The 13,845-nt window shown below is 52.7% G+C and overlaps 1 protein-coding gene across 2 annotated transcripts in view; it reads right to left on the bottom strand.

Annotated features, from left to right (window-relative positions):
- The window catches only part of Casz1 (castor zinc finger 1), a 145,853-nt gene that overhangs the window by 106,398 nt on the left and 25,610 nt on the right, over window positions 1-13,845 (bottom strand). For both annotated transcript variants that reach the window (XM_075946780.1, XM_075946782.1), the window contains exon 2: window positions 6,931-7,055. The gene's annotated coding sequence lies outside the window, so the exon portion shown is untranslated. The remainder of the gene's footprint in view (window positions 1-6,930; window positions 7,056-13,845) is intronic.

The raw sequence follows: 13,845 nt of genomic DNA, 5'->3' as shown, positions 1-13,845 counted from the left end.
TTGCAAAGTCCACAGACAGCTTCCCAGAGAGTGCCACTTCTTTTTGGTGGCACCCTAGGCTTCCCTTAGCGAGAAGCCCCAGAGCTTCTGGTCCTCTCCAGGCAGGATGTCAGAGGAAAGAGGAGGCCATGGAAACACGAATGTCTACCACACAGTGAACAATCTTTTAGTATAAGTAGATTCCAAATATCACACGGAACATACTTATGCTAAAAATGATTTGCTGTTTATCTGAACTTCAAATTTCACTGTGGTCCTATATCTCAATGGGCTAACACTGGCAACTCAATCCAGGCCATTCAGCAGGGACACCTGACAGGGGCGATGGGTTCTGGTAGATGGCAGGATGGCAAGGACAGTGGAGGCCTCCACCCATCTCTGCCCATCTCGGGAGAGCCGACTCCCTTCAAGAGACTCTTTAACTGATTGTCCCAACCCCTTTCAATGGTCATTACTACACTGCCCTGCCTGGGCCACTGCTCACCTGTGGTGGGTCCCCTCTGCCTGTACCCCTCAAAGTCACCTCATGTCCCCAAGGAGTACAGGGCTCGTTTGCCAGGGCTTGGTGGAGCTCAGCTCAGCAGCTAATCCCCTGGGTGTCTCCTGTCAGATTATTAATTAGCTAAAGCGGATCGGTCCTAGAACAACATGCACTCGGGCTTCAGATAGAGCAGGCCGGGAGAGCCGGCTGGGGGGCTGCTTAAAGTGACAAGACCCTGTTTGCAAACCGCTTCCTGGGAGGCTGGAGCTAGGAGGGGGCCCAGACAAACCCCTTCCCACACACACCTGCGTCCGCTCCCAGATGAAAGAGCGTGCTGGGTGAGAGGTTCCTTTCCCAGGGGACCACGAGAGAAGGAGGAGTCGGAGCTTGCGTCTTAATAAAGAGCTGGCGGCGTCTGATCAGAGCCTGTCCTTCAGAACAAGTCCAGTTTCACTCGGGAAACCAAGAAGGAAACAGAACTCTCACTACCGCCTACAAAATGCGTAGACTCTTCATGAACGCTAGGTGCACAGGCCTCCGACCGTCCTCCAACAGGCAGAGTGGGGACAGGCTCTCCCCTCAGGGACCTCAGAGTTACTGTTCCTTCTGACAGAATGGCTCTTCCCCCAGATATTAATTAGCATGGATGACTTCCTCACCTCCTCTCTGTCTCTATCTCAGTGACCCTTTCTCCAGAAGCCACACCTAAAGGGACACATCAGCCACCTCCCCCACCCCCTTTCTTCCAGCCTCCAAGGCGGTTTTGGTTTTCCCTTTAGCTTTTGTTGCCACGGCCGACCATTTGCTTCCTCTACCTCCCGATCCTTTGTTTCCCTCCACCAAATGAAAGTTTCAAGAGGACAGGAATTCTTGACCCCTTCGTTCACTTCCTTAACCGGGGAGTCTGAACTATGGCTTAACAAGAATAAATGGATGAATGAAAAGAGGAGCGTGAGCAGAGGTCAGAGGTCAGGCCTGTCTCTTTGGCACCCACTTCCTCCTGGTAACTTTCTGTGATCCCACCTTTAATGGCTTCCACTACAGCCCTGTTCCTAGGCCCATTTCACTCACGTGCACTCCAGATCTTGGTCTCCTGACCTATACCACGGAGGACTGAGTCCTTCCTGGCTGGGACTGCTCCTCTCTGCCCAGGGAGTAGGGCAGGGTGGGCCACTGGTGACGAGAGGCTGCTGCTGCTGCCCGGGCCCAGCTCAGCTGCTAGCAAACTCCTGGGCTCGGATTGTTCCGACTTGAGTCGGTGAAGCTGAAATCCTAAGTCACAATGGCCCGAGACTTCATTACCAGCTCTCAATACAGATTACTAAGGGAAAAAAGTTGCTTTTAATTGCTTTTCCCGATTAGCATTTCTGGGGAAGGTAATGTGTGTTCTTCCCCAATCACCCACCTTGGATTACCATCTGTTCTCAACCCTAGGCTGCAAGGCTAAGGTCAGAAGATAACTCCCATTCCTGAAGGAGTCCAAGGAACCAAAATGAAAAGAACAGTGAATGGAGACCTCTACTAAGCCTTATGGGAGCAAACAGGCTGTGAACTGTGGGCAGTTGACCAAAGACTTGGAAGATGGGTTGTAAGTGCCCGGATGGAGCCTCCAGTTGGTACCCACACCCCTATACTTAAGGACTTTCGTCTGCACCAGGGCTATTCCTGCGTAGATTCCAAAATAAAATAGGACAAGGGGCCAGCATGATGTCATGTCTGTGATCTGAGACACTGGAAGTTGAGAGGTAGGAAGATGTCAAGCTGGAGGCCAGCCTGGGCTGTATAATGAGACCCTATCTCAAAAAAGACGAAAAAGGGGCTAGAAAGATAACACAGCAGGTAAAGGTGCTTAAAGCCAAGCCCGATGACCTGAGTTCGATCCCTGGGACCCACACAGGGGAAGGAGAAGTCTGACTCCTGCAAACCATCCTCTTTTCGGCAGGCATATATGTTTGTATGTGCGCGCGCGCGCACACACACACACACACACACACACTCATAAACAAATGCAAAGCAAGAGGAAGCTGGTAGGACAGGAGAGCCTTAAAGGTCTAAAGGAAAAGGGAGGAATTCACAGGGCTGGCCTCAGACTCCTCTCATATGTAACACCCAGGGCATTGCTTCATGCCAGTACTGACATGTCACTGTGAACGCTCAGAAGCCTCAGGACCATAGTGAGGCAGAGTGCCAATTTCCTGACGGTCATTCCACCCTTGGAAACACCATGTTACATAAGGGAATGATCCTCCAGGGTACTCCTAAGCAGGGCAGGCACCAGTCTGCCATCATTTTCCCTTGGACCTGTGCTAAACGGGATCCAGAGAGTCTCCACTGGAAGGCAGAAGACACAGGGAAACTGAGGCAGAGGGCTGTCTGTGAGTAGCGGCATCACCAGAGAGCATTCTTATCCAGAATGGACACAGTAAGACCAGTGACTCTTCCCTGAATCATCTCCCCATCACACACCCACTCACACCAAGGGGATCCCCCAGACCACCACAAAACCCAGGGGGCTGCAGAGACACAGGCTACCCTACTTCCCTTTCCCGGCACTTCCCTCTCCAACCCCACCCTTCTGCATCCTGCACTGCAGCAGCGGCCGCATACTCTAGAGCTGCCAGCCTCCCATCAGATCAAAGCCCCGGAGGATGCCATTAGAACTGTCCAGTCCAGTTAGAAGTGAAGGTCATGGATCTAGTGCAGACCATGGAGGCAGGAGGCAGAGAAACCTCCCACTCATGCAGAGACACAGGCCTGCCCACCCAGATACACCCTCCTCTAAGACAAGCAGATGCACCCAGGATGATTAGCTCATGCCCCTCTCAGAGTCAGACAGAAGCGCCAGCTGTGGGCCTGGGATATCCCCATCAGCCCCTGCGGGCACCAGCCTGCCCTTCTGCTCATTCCCTCACTCTCCCTGGAGGTCAGGCCTCCAGAGCTTCCTGGAGGGCTGAGCTGCTGTGCCACATATTGCTTCCCACTTGGGACACCCCTTATGCCCCCCACAAGATGTCACCAGCCTGCCCTTCCTGCCACTTCCCCTGGAGGTGAAGCCTCCGGAGCCTTCCTGAGGGCTGAGCTGGCCCATATGGCTGGGGATACGTTGCCAGCACCAGTTAAGTGCTCACGGGGCCCGGCAGCCAGCAGTGACAGCTTTCCACTCACGCCAGCCAGACCTTTGGCTTGTTACAGGGCTACACGGCAGCATCCAGAGAGGCACAGACAGAACCTGACAGGACGTCGGGGTGGCCTCATCATTACAGCATCCCAGCCAGGAGAGCTGTCGCCAACCTGGCCCACGCAGGTAATGCCAGGATACAGGGGAGGAAAGTCTTGCGTCAGAAGTCCCAGAAACAGGGACAGGGTCTGGGTTCAAGTCTCCCAGGATGCCTCCAGCAATTCACACCTTTGTATGGGGAAAGGATGTTAGGATCTCTGCCAGGGAGCCGGGTGGAGGCTAAGCTGGCCCGGTACATATGACAGTCTTAGCTAACCCATTTTTTTAGCCCTTAGAAGTGCTCATCTGAGGATCTGTACAACCAGGAAAGGGCAGAAGGTCAACTCTGGGGGACACAGGGCACATTTAAAGCCACAGGGAGGAAAACCCAAAGGACACTCAAACTCTGCACGGAACCCAGGGTGGAAAGGTCCAAACTGACTATGCGGTGCAGCCTCAGAGCAGGACAATGACGGCAGCATTCCCGACAGTCAGCGCGATTCCAAGATGGTGCTTCCACTGAGATCTGTGGGACACTGGAGGGGGAGGTGCAGGTGCACAGGGGGTGGGGAGGGGGAGCTCAGAATGTCCCAGGCATCCAGGGGACTTTCCTTACTCCTCCTGTTCCACACATAGCTAAGCCTCTGAGTACACACAGATTCTACTCCTCATCCGAGCCGTCATCTTCCCGCTCCAGTGGCTGCGGCCGCTGTTCCCCTGACTCATGGCATCTTTTCTCGTCGCCCCCGTGATGTACAGTCCCCGGGACACCCTCAGCTGTCTTTTAAAGTAAGTCAGATGGCCGTATCTCCCCAGGGACACCCCACCTGTCCCCTGGCACACAGAACGCCACACATTCCTGGCCCTCCCCATCTACCCAGCCACATGGTCTAGTCGCCAAATGGAGTTAGTTACTCCCAGCCGAGGACCTTGAAGTCACCTGTGGGTCTCTTTCTGAAATATCTCCCTGCCTGCTCTTCAGGTAGCTGTCCACATCACGTCTTTAATCTCTGCTGTCGCTCCCTCAGAGTCTGGCCCTGAACACCCCACCCTACCATGTCCTCGCTCTCTTCTCATAACCTCACCCTATTTTCACTTAGCCCAAGGTCCGCCATGTTTGTCTTTCTGCATCTGTTCATGGTCACTTCTGACAGCAGGGATTTCCTGCACATTCAACTCGATCTTCTGCAGAACCTTCAGAACGGGGGAAAATCTAAGCCCGAACCTGATGGGGGTCTGTGGACCACAGAAAGCACAGACTTCTACCCGGCATACACCCTGGCGAGGCATCTCTGCCACGACGGACCCCAGTCCGTGGTCAAGGTCGTCACCGGAAAGGATTGAGTCAGTGAGCAGGGACCCATGCATGACATCCCCTCTCTGAGCCTTCTGAGTTCCCAAGCTTCATTATCACAGCCGGAGACAGCCGATGCCAGGATGCAGAAGTCCCACTGGGCCTGTTGGGCCCATACACTGTGCTGGGTTGCAAATCCCAGCTGGCATGGCCCCTGGGAGTCAACTGTGAGTGGAAACTTCGGAAAGGGAAAAATTAATGGGCATGTTTTGCCCGGAGAAAGAAGAAAACAAAAAGAAGAGAACCGGCTCACATTAGCCCTAACGGGGGCTCTGCAGGTACCATAGCAGCCACCCAGTGGCAGGGCTTCAATCCTCCCAGGAAGCAGAGGCAAGCCCGGAGAGCCGCAGAAAGCCATGGAGTTCACAGGCAGGGCTGGAGAAATGGCTCAGCAGCTAAGAGCACTTGTTGCTCTTGCAGAGGACAACACAGGCTTGATTCCCACCACCCACATGGCAGTTCACTGTCACCTGTAACTCCAGTCACAGGGCATCTGACCCTCTCTGACTTCAGAGGGCACCAGGCACCCACATGGTGCATAGACATACAGGCAGGCACACACCCATACACATAAAATAAAATTTAAAAATTAATCTTTTTTTTTTTTTTAATAAAGAAAGTCAAGATGCTAGCCCCAGACCCAAAGGAGACTTTGGAGCAGTGAACATGCCACACTGCCTTTCTCAGGCAATAGTCTAAACATCTCTACACTACTCAGGGGCAGGAGAACAGCGGCAACACACCTTGAGTACCGATGACTGAATCCTGGAGCATGATTGCACTAAACACCAGGAAGAAGAGTTCCCACCACTTTAGCAACCAAACGCTACATTTGCATCTCATTTGCAAGTTCCTGGGTTACATTCAGGGTTTCTACTAGTCCCCAAGGAATGACAGCCTGACATGAAGCAGGCTTGTAGCTCTGGGGACCTTGCAAGCCCCAGCGGACACCAAGGTACCCAGCTCTCCAATGTGCTTCCTAACCTCCGGTTTAAAGTCCAGACCACAGAGGGAGAGGCAGGACCCTGTATCCTACTCAGAGTGCCCATGGGGAAGGAGAACACAGGCGAGGAAGCCAGGAATGCTGACCCTAGTGTGGTACACACAGGATGAGTGGCCCCCAGTCTTGCCCTCCCCAGTCAGTCTTGATCCCCTCTACCCCAGACTATGCCCATCAATTGTATGAACAGCCGGATATTGCAGAACTGGTTCTCTTGAGAATGCTGCTAACGACCAACATGCCCCCGGGGAAACTTCTGTGTTCACTACCCGCAGGCAAATGCCTGTGAGTGTGACCACAGACACTCTTTGTGATTTGCCATAGGCAAGGGGCTCTTTTCACGCCCTGATCAAAGATACCCTAAGGAAGGTCTAGCCTGGGCTGGAGACAGCCTTGACGGGTTATTCCCAGGCTAAGCTCATCTCACAAACAAACTCAGGGCAGAGCAGCCTATGAGACTGCCTGTGCTCGTGACAGCCAGTGTGTACACAAAGGCCTGTTGTCCCCATGGTGAAGTTTAGAGTGACCCAACATTTTGATATTGGAGGGGGTAAGGGTATCTATCACCTGAGGTATCTACCATTGTTGTACCCGTATGGTCACATCGTTGGGAATCACTGGAAGGACTCTTCAAGGTCAATTGTATCAACGTCTTTGAAGAAACCAAGACCCAGAGGGGTGTAAGAAATAAGTCTGATGGTAAAGTCAAGGCTAAAATGCATGAGTGTTTCTCTGCGGCCCCTTTTCATCTAAGCTACAGGTATATGAGCTACTGGGGCACAACCCTGTGAGAGAAGTAAGTCTAAGGACCCAAAGTGGCAACCCCAAACTGGCCAGCCTTCACTTCCCAGAGGATCATGGGAACCAGGAGAGTCTACCTTTGTATCCCAAGAGGCCAAGGTCCGAAGTCCATTCCAACGCACCGCACTGGGGAGCTGCAAGGTCCCCCCTGCGAAGGAGGAGTCTGTCGCCAGGCAGTTGGAGGGCAGCAAGGTCTGTGTGCCTGTCAGAGAGGAGAAAGGGAAGCAGGTTAGGTTTCTAGGCAGGCAAGGTTTAGCTGATAAAGGCATTTGCCACCAAATCTGAGGACCTGCATTTACGATTCCACAAGTTACAGTGCACAAGTGTGTGCGCGTGTATGCGCGCGCGCGCGCGCACACACACAGACATATACATACAAAACAGTAAATATCATTTAAAAAGATGATTGGATTACAGCTGGAACCCACCAAGCAATGACATACAGAGGACAATGGGAGAGTTCCAGCACCCTGTGTGGCAACCAGTCAGCGAAGCAGGAGATTCTGGGACCTGCCTTGCCGATCAGAAGATGGCATTGACACGGTGCATGCCATGCCTGACTCTGCAGCCAGTGTGCCCTTTGCACAATTATTAGCCAACTGCTATGAGCTGTCATACCTAATAAAAGAATCGAGCAGGAAAAACAATACTGGCCCAATCAGGTGCCACCCTGGGTAACAACAGAGGGATCACACCCAAGACTTGGTACCTGGGGTGAAAGGTCAGCCCGAGAATGGATCAAGTCAACAGATGAGACCCATCCAACAGAACCAACCAATCCTGGATTCCTAGCCGCCTGCTTGCTCCAGGTTTCCCCTTGGCGAGCTCCAGGCTGTTCCCAGGACCCGATGCACAGCCTGTGGAAGTCTTCAGAGAGAGTCAACAGGTATCTCTCTCTGCATCTACCCACGATGGTAGATTAGATTTCGTCTCCATTTCCCCCTCCACTCTGCTACAGTGCTATTTCATCTCATAGACAGGAAAGAGGGTGTGGACACACCCTCCAAGGAGGCCACCGGGAGAGACTCCTCTGTGATAGGTGCCGGGCCAAAAACAGTGGCCTAAAGAAAGTTGGAGCCCTACTACCGGCAACCTTTGTGTCAATTTAAGCAAATATTGTGGCGTTTCCATGGAGACTCCTGTTTTGAATATCCACTTCGCTCACTTTTTAAAGGGCTTTTCCTGTTTGCATTTCAACTTCAAACCTGTAAATATTTTCAGCCTTTTTAGGGAAAAAAGAAAGAGCCCATGCGCGTGCAAACACAAGCAAGTACACAACTTCTCAGGCGCGGCACCCCAGCCTTGCGGACGTAAGATGTGGGCCATGGAACTCTGAGGTCATTATCCACTCTCATCCCCACCCTGCACCCTGCAAATAGAACCTGCCACTGAAGTTTGGGCTACCCTCCCTCCTTTCTGGGGGCTAGCAACACCCCATACATGTGACTACGTGTCCTCCAAGTGGCCCAATCTGGACCGCACAGTCTGGAATGGAGCATGCAGCAACCTGGTTAGTCTTCTAACGACCTGGCCATCCAAGTCCCCAGGGGAGTCTCCCCAGGGTGTGTGAGCCCCCTCCTCTCCTGACTCCCAGGGCTGGGCTGAGTAGAAGGGATTTGGCTCTCCGAATGCCAGCTTCAGCACCAGACCCTTGTCTCTGCTGGAGCAAGGCGTCAGGACCAGCTCCCTAGGGAAAACTGGGATGAAGGTGACTGAGAGCTAGGGTGGATTCGCCTGGCTCTCATCCACCCTTCAGCATCACCAGGGTTAACAGCGTGCTTCCTGGTTTCCATGGATTCTTGCCAGGCCCCTAATGTGAGTTTCGTGTGATTTGGGGGAAGTGGATTTCCTTTGTTTTCCAGTTTGGGAATATTTTTTTCTTTAAAAAAGAGGAAAAAACACTTTAATGGGAACTTCAGGGCCACTGGGAGACTCACTCCTTTGGGTTCTGAAACTCCCTTGCCTGTTAGTCCAGAATCTCCCAGAGCCCAGGCAACTTTTGGCCCCGTCAGAAAGATGGTTGTGGGCCAGAGGAAAGGGTACCTTGGATCACAGCTTGCACCCCATATCACTCTCCTGTGGGGGTCTCTACCCCAGTACCCCATCACAGAGAGCCCCGCTAAAATTCAGAAGCTAACTTCAGAGCTGACACACACCCCTTCACACTGGGACCTCCATGCTCCCTAGAGGTCAGGGACATAGCCACCTCCTAGACTCCTAGAAGAAGCCTAAAGACAAGTGTCCAGCCACATGCCAGAGGTGTTCCAGAGTCTATGCCCTGGTTAAAAGGGTTTCCAGTTGTGGAGGAGGAATGTTCCAGACCCCATAGAGCTTTTATTCTCTTCCAGACCCCTGAAGCCCAGGAGTCAAGGAACTAAAGAAGGGGTATGGCCAGGCTACCTCCTCCTCAATTTTTCCCATTCCTGCCATCCCTGCCCAGCCTTGCTAGGGCGGCATGACCTTGTTCCAAGACTCCCCAACCAAGTGGCCTGACCCATTTAGCAAACCAAGGCATGGGCCCCACAGCCTTCTGAGCACTGAGGCCCTCCCACGTCACAGCCCCGGGGCTGAGGCACAGATGTCCGTCATTACGGGCAGAGCCTAATACATCGCTAACCCGCTGACCCAGGTGAAGAGAAGCCAAACAGTGACAGACATAACCCTGGGCTGAAGATCCAGAAACGGGGGTCTGAGGCCGAGTTCTGCCACTTGACTCTCCGAGGGTCCTCCTGGAGGCCGCTGGTCTCCTAAAGACTTGGATTCCTCACAAGTCAACTGGAAGGACAAAAAAGAAAGCAGCAGGGGCCATCTTTTCTCCCACCCAATAGGCTTGGGCTAGTAAGAGAGACACACAGGGATCCAGAAATGCACCAGACCATAGCTTGCCTCTTCTTTAAGCCTCCTCAAGAGCCTTCTAGAACCTGTCCCAAAAGGACTTGTACAGCCCTCTGCCCTGTGCTCCATGTATCCTTCCTCACGACATTAAACTCCATACAGAACTGGAGTAATTTGTTCACAAGCCTGTCTCCACCACTGAAGTCTTAACTCCTCAAGGGCAAAGCCCAGGTCTTAATTATCTTTGGGGCTCTGGCACTTAGCACAACAGCTGGCCCTCGGTGGGCGGCGTAAGTTTGGTGGAGCTGAACTAGTCCCTGGTTTCATGTCACAATCAGAGGAGCCTGGTGCAGCTTCTCCCTCTCCTCCAGCAGAATGCTTCCCTCTCTCACCACCTGCTTGGCTCCCCTGAGCCCCAACCTGCCTGTTGGCTTCTCTCCTCCACTGTGGTCTCACTGAATTTACAACATGCAGCTTCAAAGGGACTTCTGGTTACTTAAGCCTCTTCCAACTAATCCAAAAAAGGACGAGCACCTACTATGTGCTAGGGAGGAGAGGGCACAGTGGGTGAGTAGCTTTCTCCCTCTGCCAACCAGCTCACGAGGACAGGTGGTAGTAGCTAACTAGATTAATTGGACAAGCACGGTGCCAAGTGTTCTACACACAGGATCACGATGATTCTTCAGAACACAAAAGCAGGAACAGCATGGACCCCACGGATAGATTAGGGACAACGGTACAGAGATATGAAGTGACCAGTCAAAGGTCACATGGCTCACAGGTATGGAAGCCAGGCCAGGGCTGGTGACCCACCAAAAGTTCTCCCTCTTCGTGATCTCAGCACTCACCCTGCCCAGTGTGAGTGCCCCTCTGGAGTCACACCTCTTCTGGTGTGGAGTTATCTCCTGCAGTACACCAGGGCTGCCAGAAAACACTTGGACCCCGCAGCCAAAGGCAACATCTGTGCTCAGGTTTTCTGGCTAGGTTTAACAGTGGGAGGAGGGGTAGACCTCTGAAAACACACCAGACGGGCAGAAGGGACACCTGGATGTAGCTGGCGAATGCGCTTCTCTGCTAGAGACCTGCCCGCTGCTCTGGATGACGGGACAGACAGGGCCATGCCATTTCCGTAGGTCCTGTGAGAATGGGACAACTTCTGCTCCGCCTCTGGCAGGGACCACTGAGGATCTTTTTCTTCCACAGAGAGGCAGAAACCCCCGGCATTAGGACCTCCCGCCAAAATGAGCACCTGCCTGAGAGGCGTGGGCTTGGGGAGCAGGGTTAACGTACCCTTGTTTTTATCTTAGGCGAGTGTGTACACTACGGGGAGGGAGGCACCTATCGTCTCTTCAAAGGAGAGAAGGCAGGGAGAGGAGATGGCGGGGAGAGATCTACATATGCCAGGAGAGATGGTGGAGGACCCGCCAGGGTAGCGAGAGGACAGAGCGCTAATGAACAGATTTCATAAGCCATCCAGAATGAAAACAAAACACAGACGTGCACATTGCCCAACTTCAGGGTTGTATGGAAAAGAAGAAAAAAAAACACAATAAAAAAATCCACATCTTAAATACAAAAATCCTACGTGATGTGTTGCGGCATGAAAGTGTTTTCCACTGCATTTTTCCTCTGTGATCTCACACAGCCTACGACGGGTCCGCCCAGCACGGTCGGTATTTGATGGTACACACTCAGAGCAAACACACACAATTAACCAAAACAAGGGCAGTAAATATTCAAATCACTCCAAACTGGCATCTTGCGGCTTCTCGTGACCTCTGGAGATGGCTGTGCTGGCTCTGAGAAGGACCCCTTTAGATGTTAGGAGGGGAGATAAAGGAGAACACGGTTCAGATAGGAGGAACCAGAACTCCCAAAGCCTAACTCCCAGCGGCCCATTCCGTGGCCCTTTCTATACTTAAGGGGCTACCCTGCTGAGAACAGGGGACGGGAAGGGGCCCACGCGTCTCAGAGTCCTTTCTACATAGTGCTCACTGCACTGTTACAGTATGTCTCCTTCTGGTCTCACCCCTCCCCCTTTTAATTGTTGGATGAATTTACAGAGCGCTGTGCCAAAAACAATCAACTCTAGGGAACAGAGTCATACAAAAAAGGGCGTGTCGCCAGAGGGAGATGGATATCCATGGAAACCACCACCTTTCACAGAGGCCTAGGTGAAGCTTGGGTAAGGTGGACCAGGTGGAGAAGTCTGCTCCTCCCAGAGCACAGCCTTAGAGAAGACTGGAGTTGCTGACAAACTGAGGTAGCCAGATACAGTGGGGAGAGTCGGGAAATGAATCAACCAGATAGCATGTCAATGGCAGGGCTGTTTGTACGCACACACATAGGCTCACACTACTATGCCACTGTGCCAGGTCACTGGGCAACAGGCAATAGGAGCTAAGGGCACAAGCTTTGGAACCAGATTGCCTAGGTATAAATGCAAGCATGGATACTCCTGAGCTCTGTGGCCCTGGAAAAAATGACTCTGACCTCTCTTTGTCTCAGTTTCTCCATCATAAGATACCATTCTAAGAAAAGTGCCCAGCCCACGAAACAGCTGTTAAATCACAAAGAGAAGGGGTGGGCGAGAGGGCTCCAAGACTCTGCTCCAAGGAAGGGAGAAAATAATTGTTGTTCACATGATTATGCGCTGTGTACTTGGGATTTTAAAACACCATTATACACAATCATCCCAAGAACTCAATGAGGTAGATATTAATCTCAACCGGAGAGTTGAGAAGTCAGAGAAGGCTGGGACACACCCCAGGTCACACACAAGCAGAAGCAATCGAACTCAGAGCTATTGGACAGGGGTAGGCTGAGGTGAGGGGTGGAGAGCAAGCAAGGGAGGGTAGATTCATAGTGGCCCAGGGTTGCTTTCCCAGGCAACAAAATGAAGACCTCCTCTGTGCCACTGACTGCTGGCAGAAGAGATGGACCAGTTACAGGATTGGGTACCCACATTCCTCAGGAGTTCCTATCCAAGGCTGACCCCGAGAGGCCAGCGCCACCTTCTGAACCCTCTCTGGGTCCAGTTGGCATCTCCGGAATCAGCAGAGCTCTGGAGGGAAAATGACAAGAACAGGGCAACCTCCCTCCCCGCAACCGATCCAAATGGCCTGGAAGAGGTCCCGCTTCCGAGTCAGATCGCATGGAGAACCTGAGCTTCGACCTTCCTGGAACCCAGGCAGATCCCTGGGAGGTACAGGGCACAGGCGAGGGGAGCCTAGAGGGGCAGAGGTCTCCCCCATCGAAACCCAGCCCCAGGGGGTCCTGTAGGGCAAGTTGGAGGCACAAGCTGTCTGCCCGGCTTTGTACCCACCCTCGCTGAAGACCAGGCTTGGTGGCTCAGCCTTTCTACCATCGACCACCCAAACTCATTCAGATATTTCCCCTCACTTGCTTTTTAAAAAAAATTTAATGTTCTCTATAATTCATCCATCCCAGAAGATAATCGATAGAGCCCGTAATGAAAATCTGAGCCATATTTTATGATCCGCTGCGAGCAGAAAGGGCCACATCAGCAGGTCCGTTTTTGGCTTTCCCTATCTATCTTGCCTGCTGCCCGGGGATTGCTTGCCCTGCGAGCCTTGCCCACAGCCCTCTGCCCAGAGCTCACACAAGCAGGGCCACGACCCTACTGATCATCACCCTAATAATGGTCATTCAGCCGGAAAGCCATAGGACAGTCACAGGCCTTCCTGGAGGGGCCCCCAACTTGGAGCCTCCGCACCCCTATCCTGGGAACTCACAACACCTTTAGTCAGTGTCCTTCTGGAAGTCCCAAAATTTTCACAGGTGGCATTTCCCACCAAGAGAGACGGCTTCAGGCCTAGGGAGATGACTCAGTTGGCAAGTACTTGCTGTGTAAGCGTGGTGATCTGAGTTCAGCCCAGCACTCAAGCCAGGTATGCTGGTGCAGATGTGCAACAGATGATGTGCAGCCCGGCACTGGGGTCAGGGTGGGGGTGGGAGTAGGGACAGGCAGAAACGTGGGGCTTGCTGGTTAGCCAGCCTAGCCAATCTGTGAGCCCTAGATTCTGCGAAACACCCTGCCTCAAAAATTAAGGTGGAAGCAAAAGAGAACGTCAGCCTCTAAGTCTCCACACACATGAACACAGGCACATGTTCACACACATTAATATGCACATGCA

Source organism: Microtus pennsylvanicus, chromosome 13 (genome assembly GCF_037038515.1).
Source record: "Microtus pennsylvanicus isolate mMicPen1 chromosome 13, mMicPen1.hap1, whole genome shotgun sequence".
Classification (NCBI taxonomy): Eukaryota; Metazoa; Chordata; class Mammalia; order Rodentia; family Cricetidae; genus Microtus; species Microtus pennsylvanicus.
Note: the sequence above shows the minus strand (reverse complement) of the source record. Positions and strands in the feature narration are given on the sequence as shown.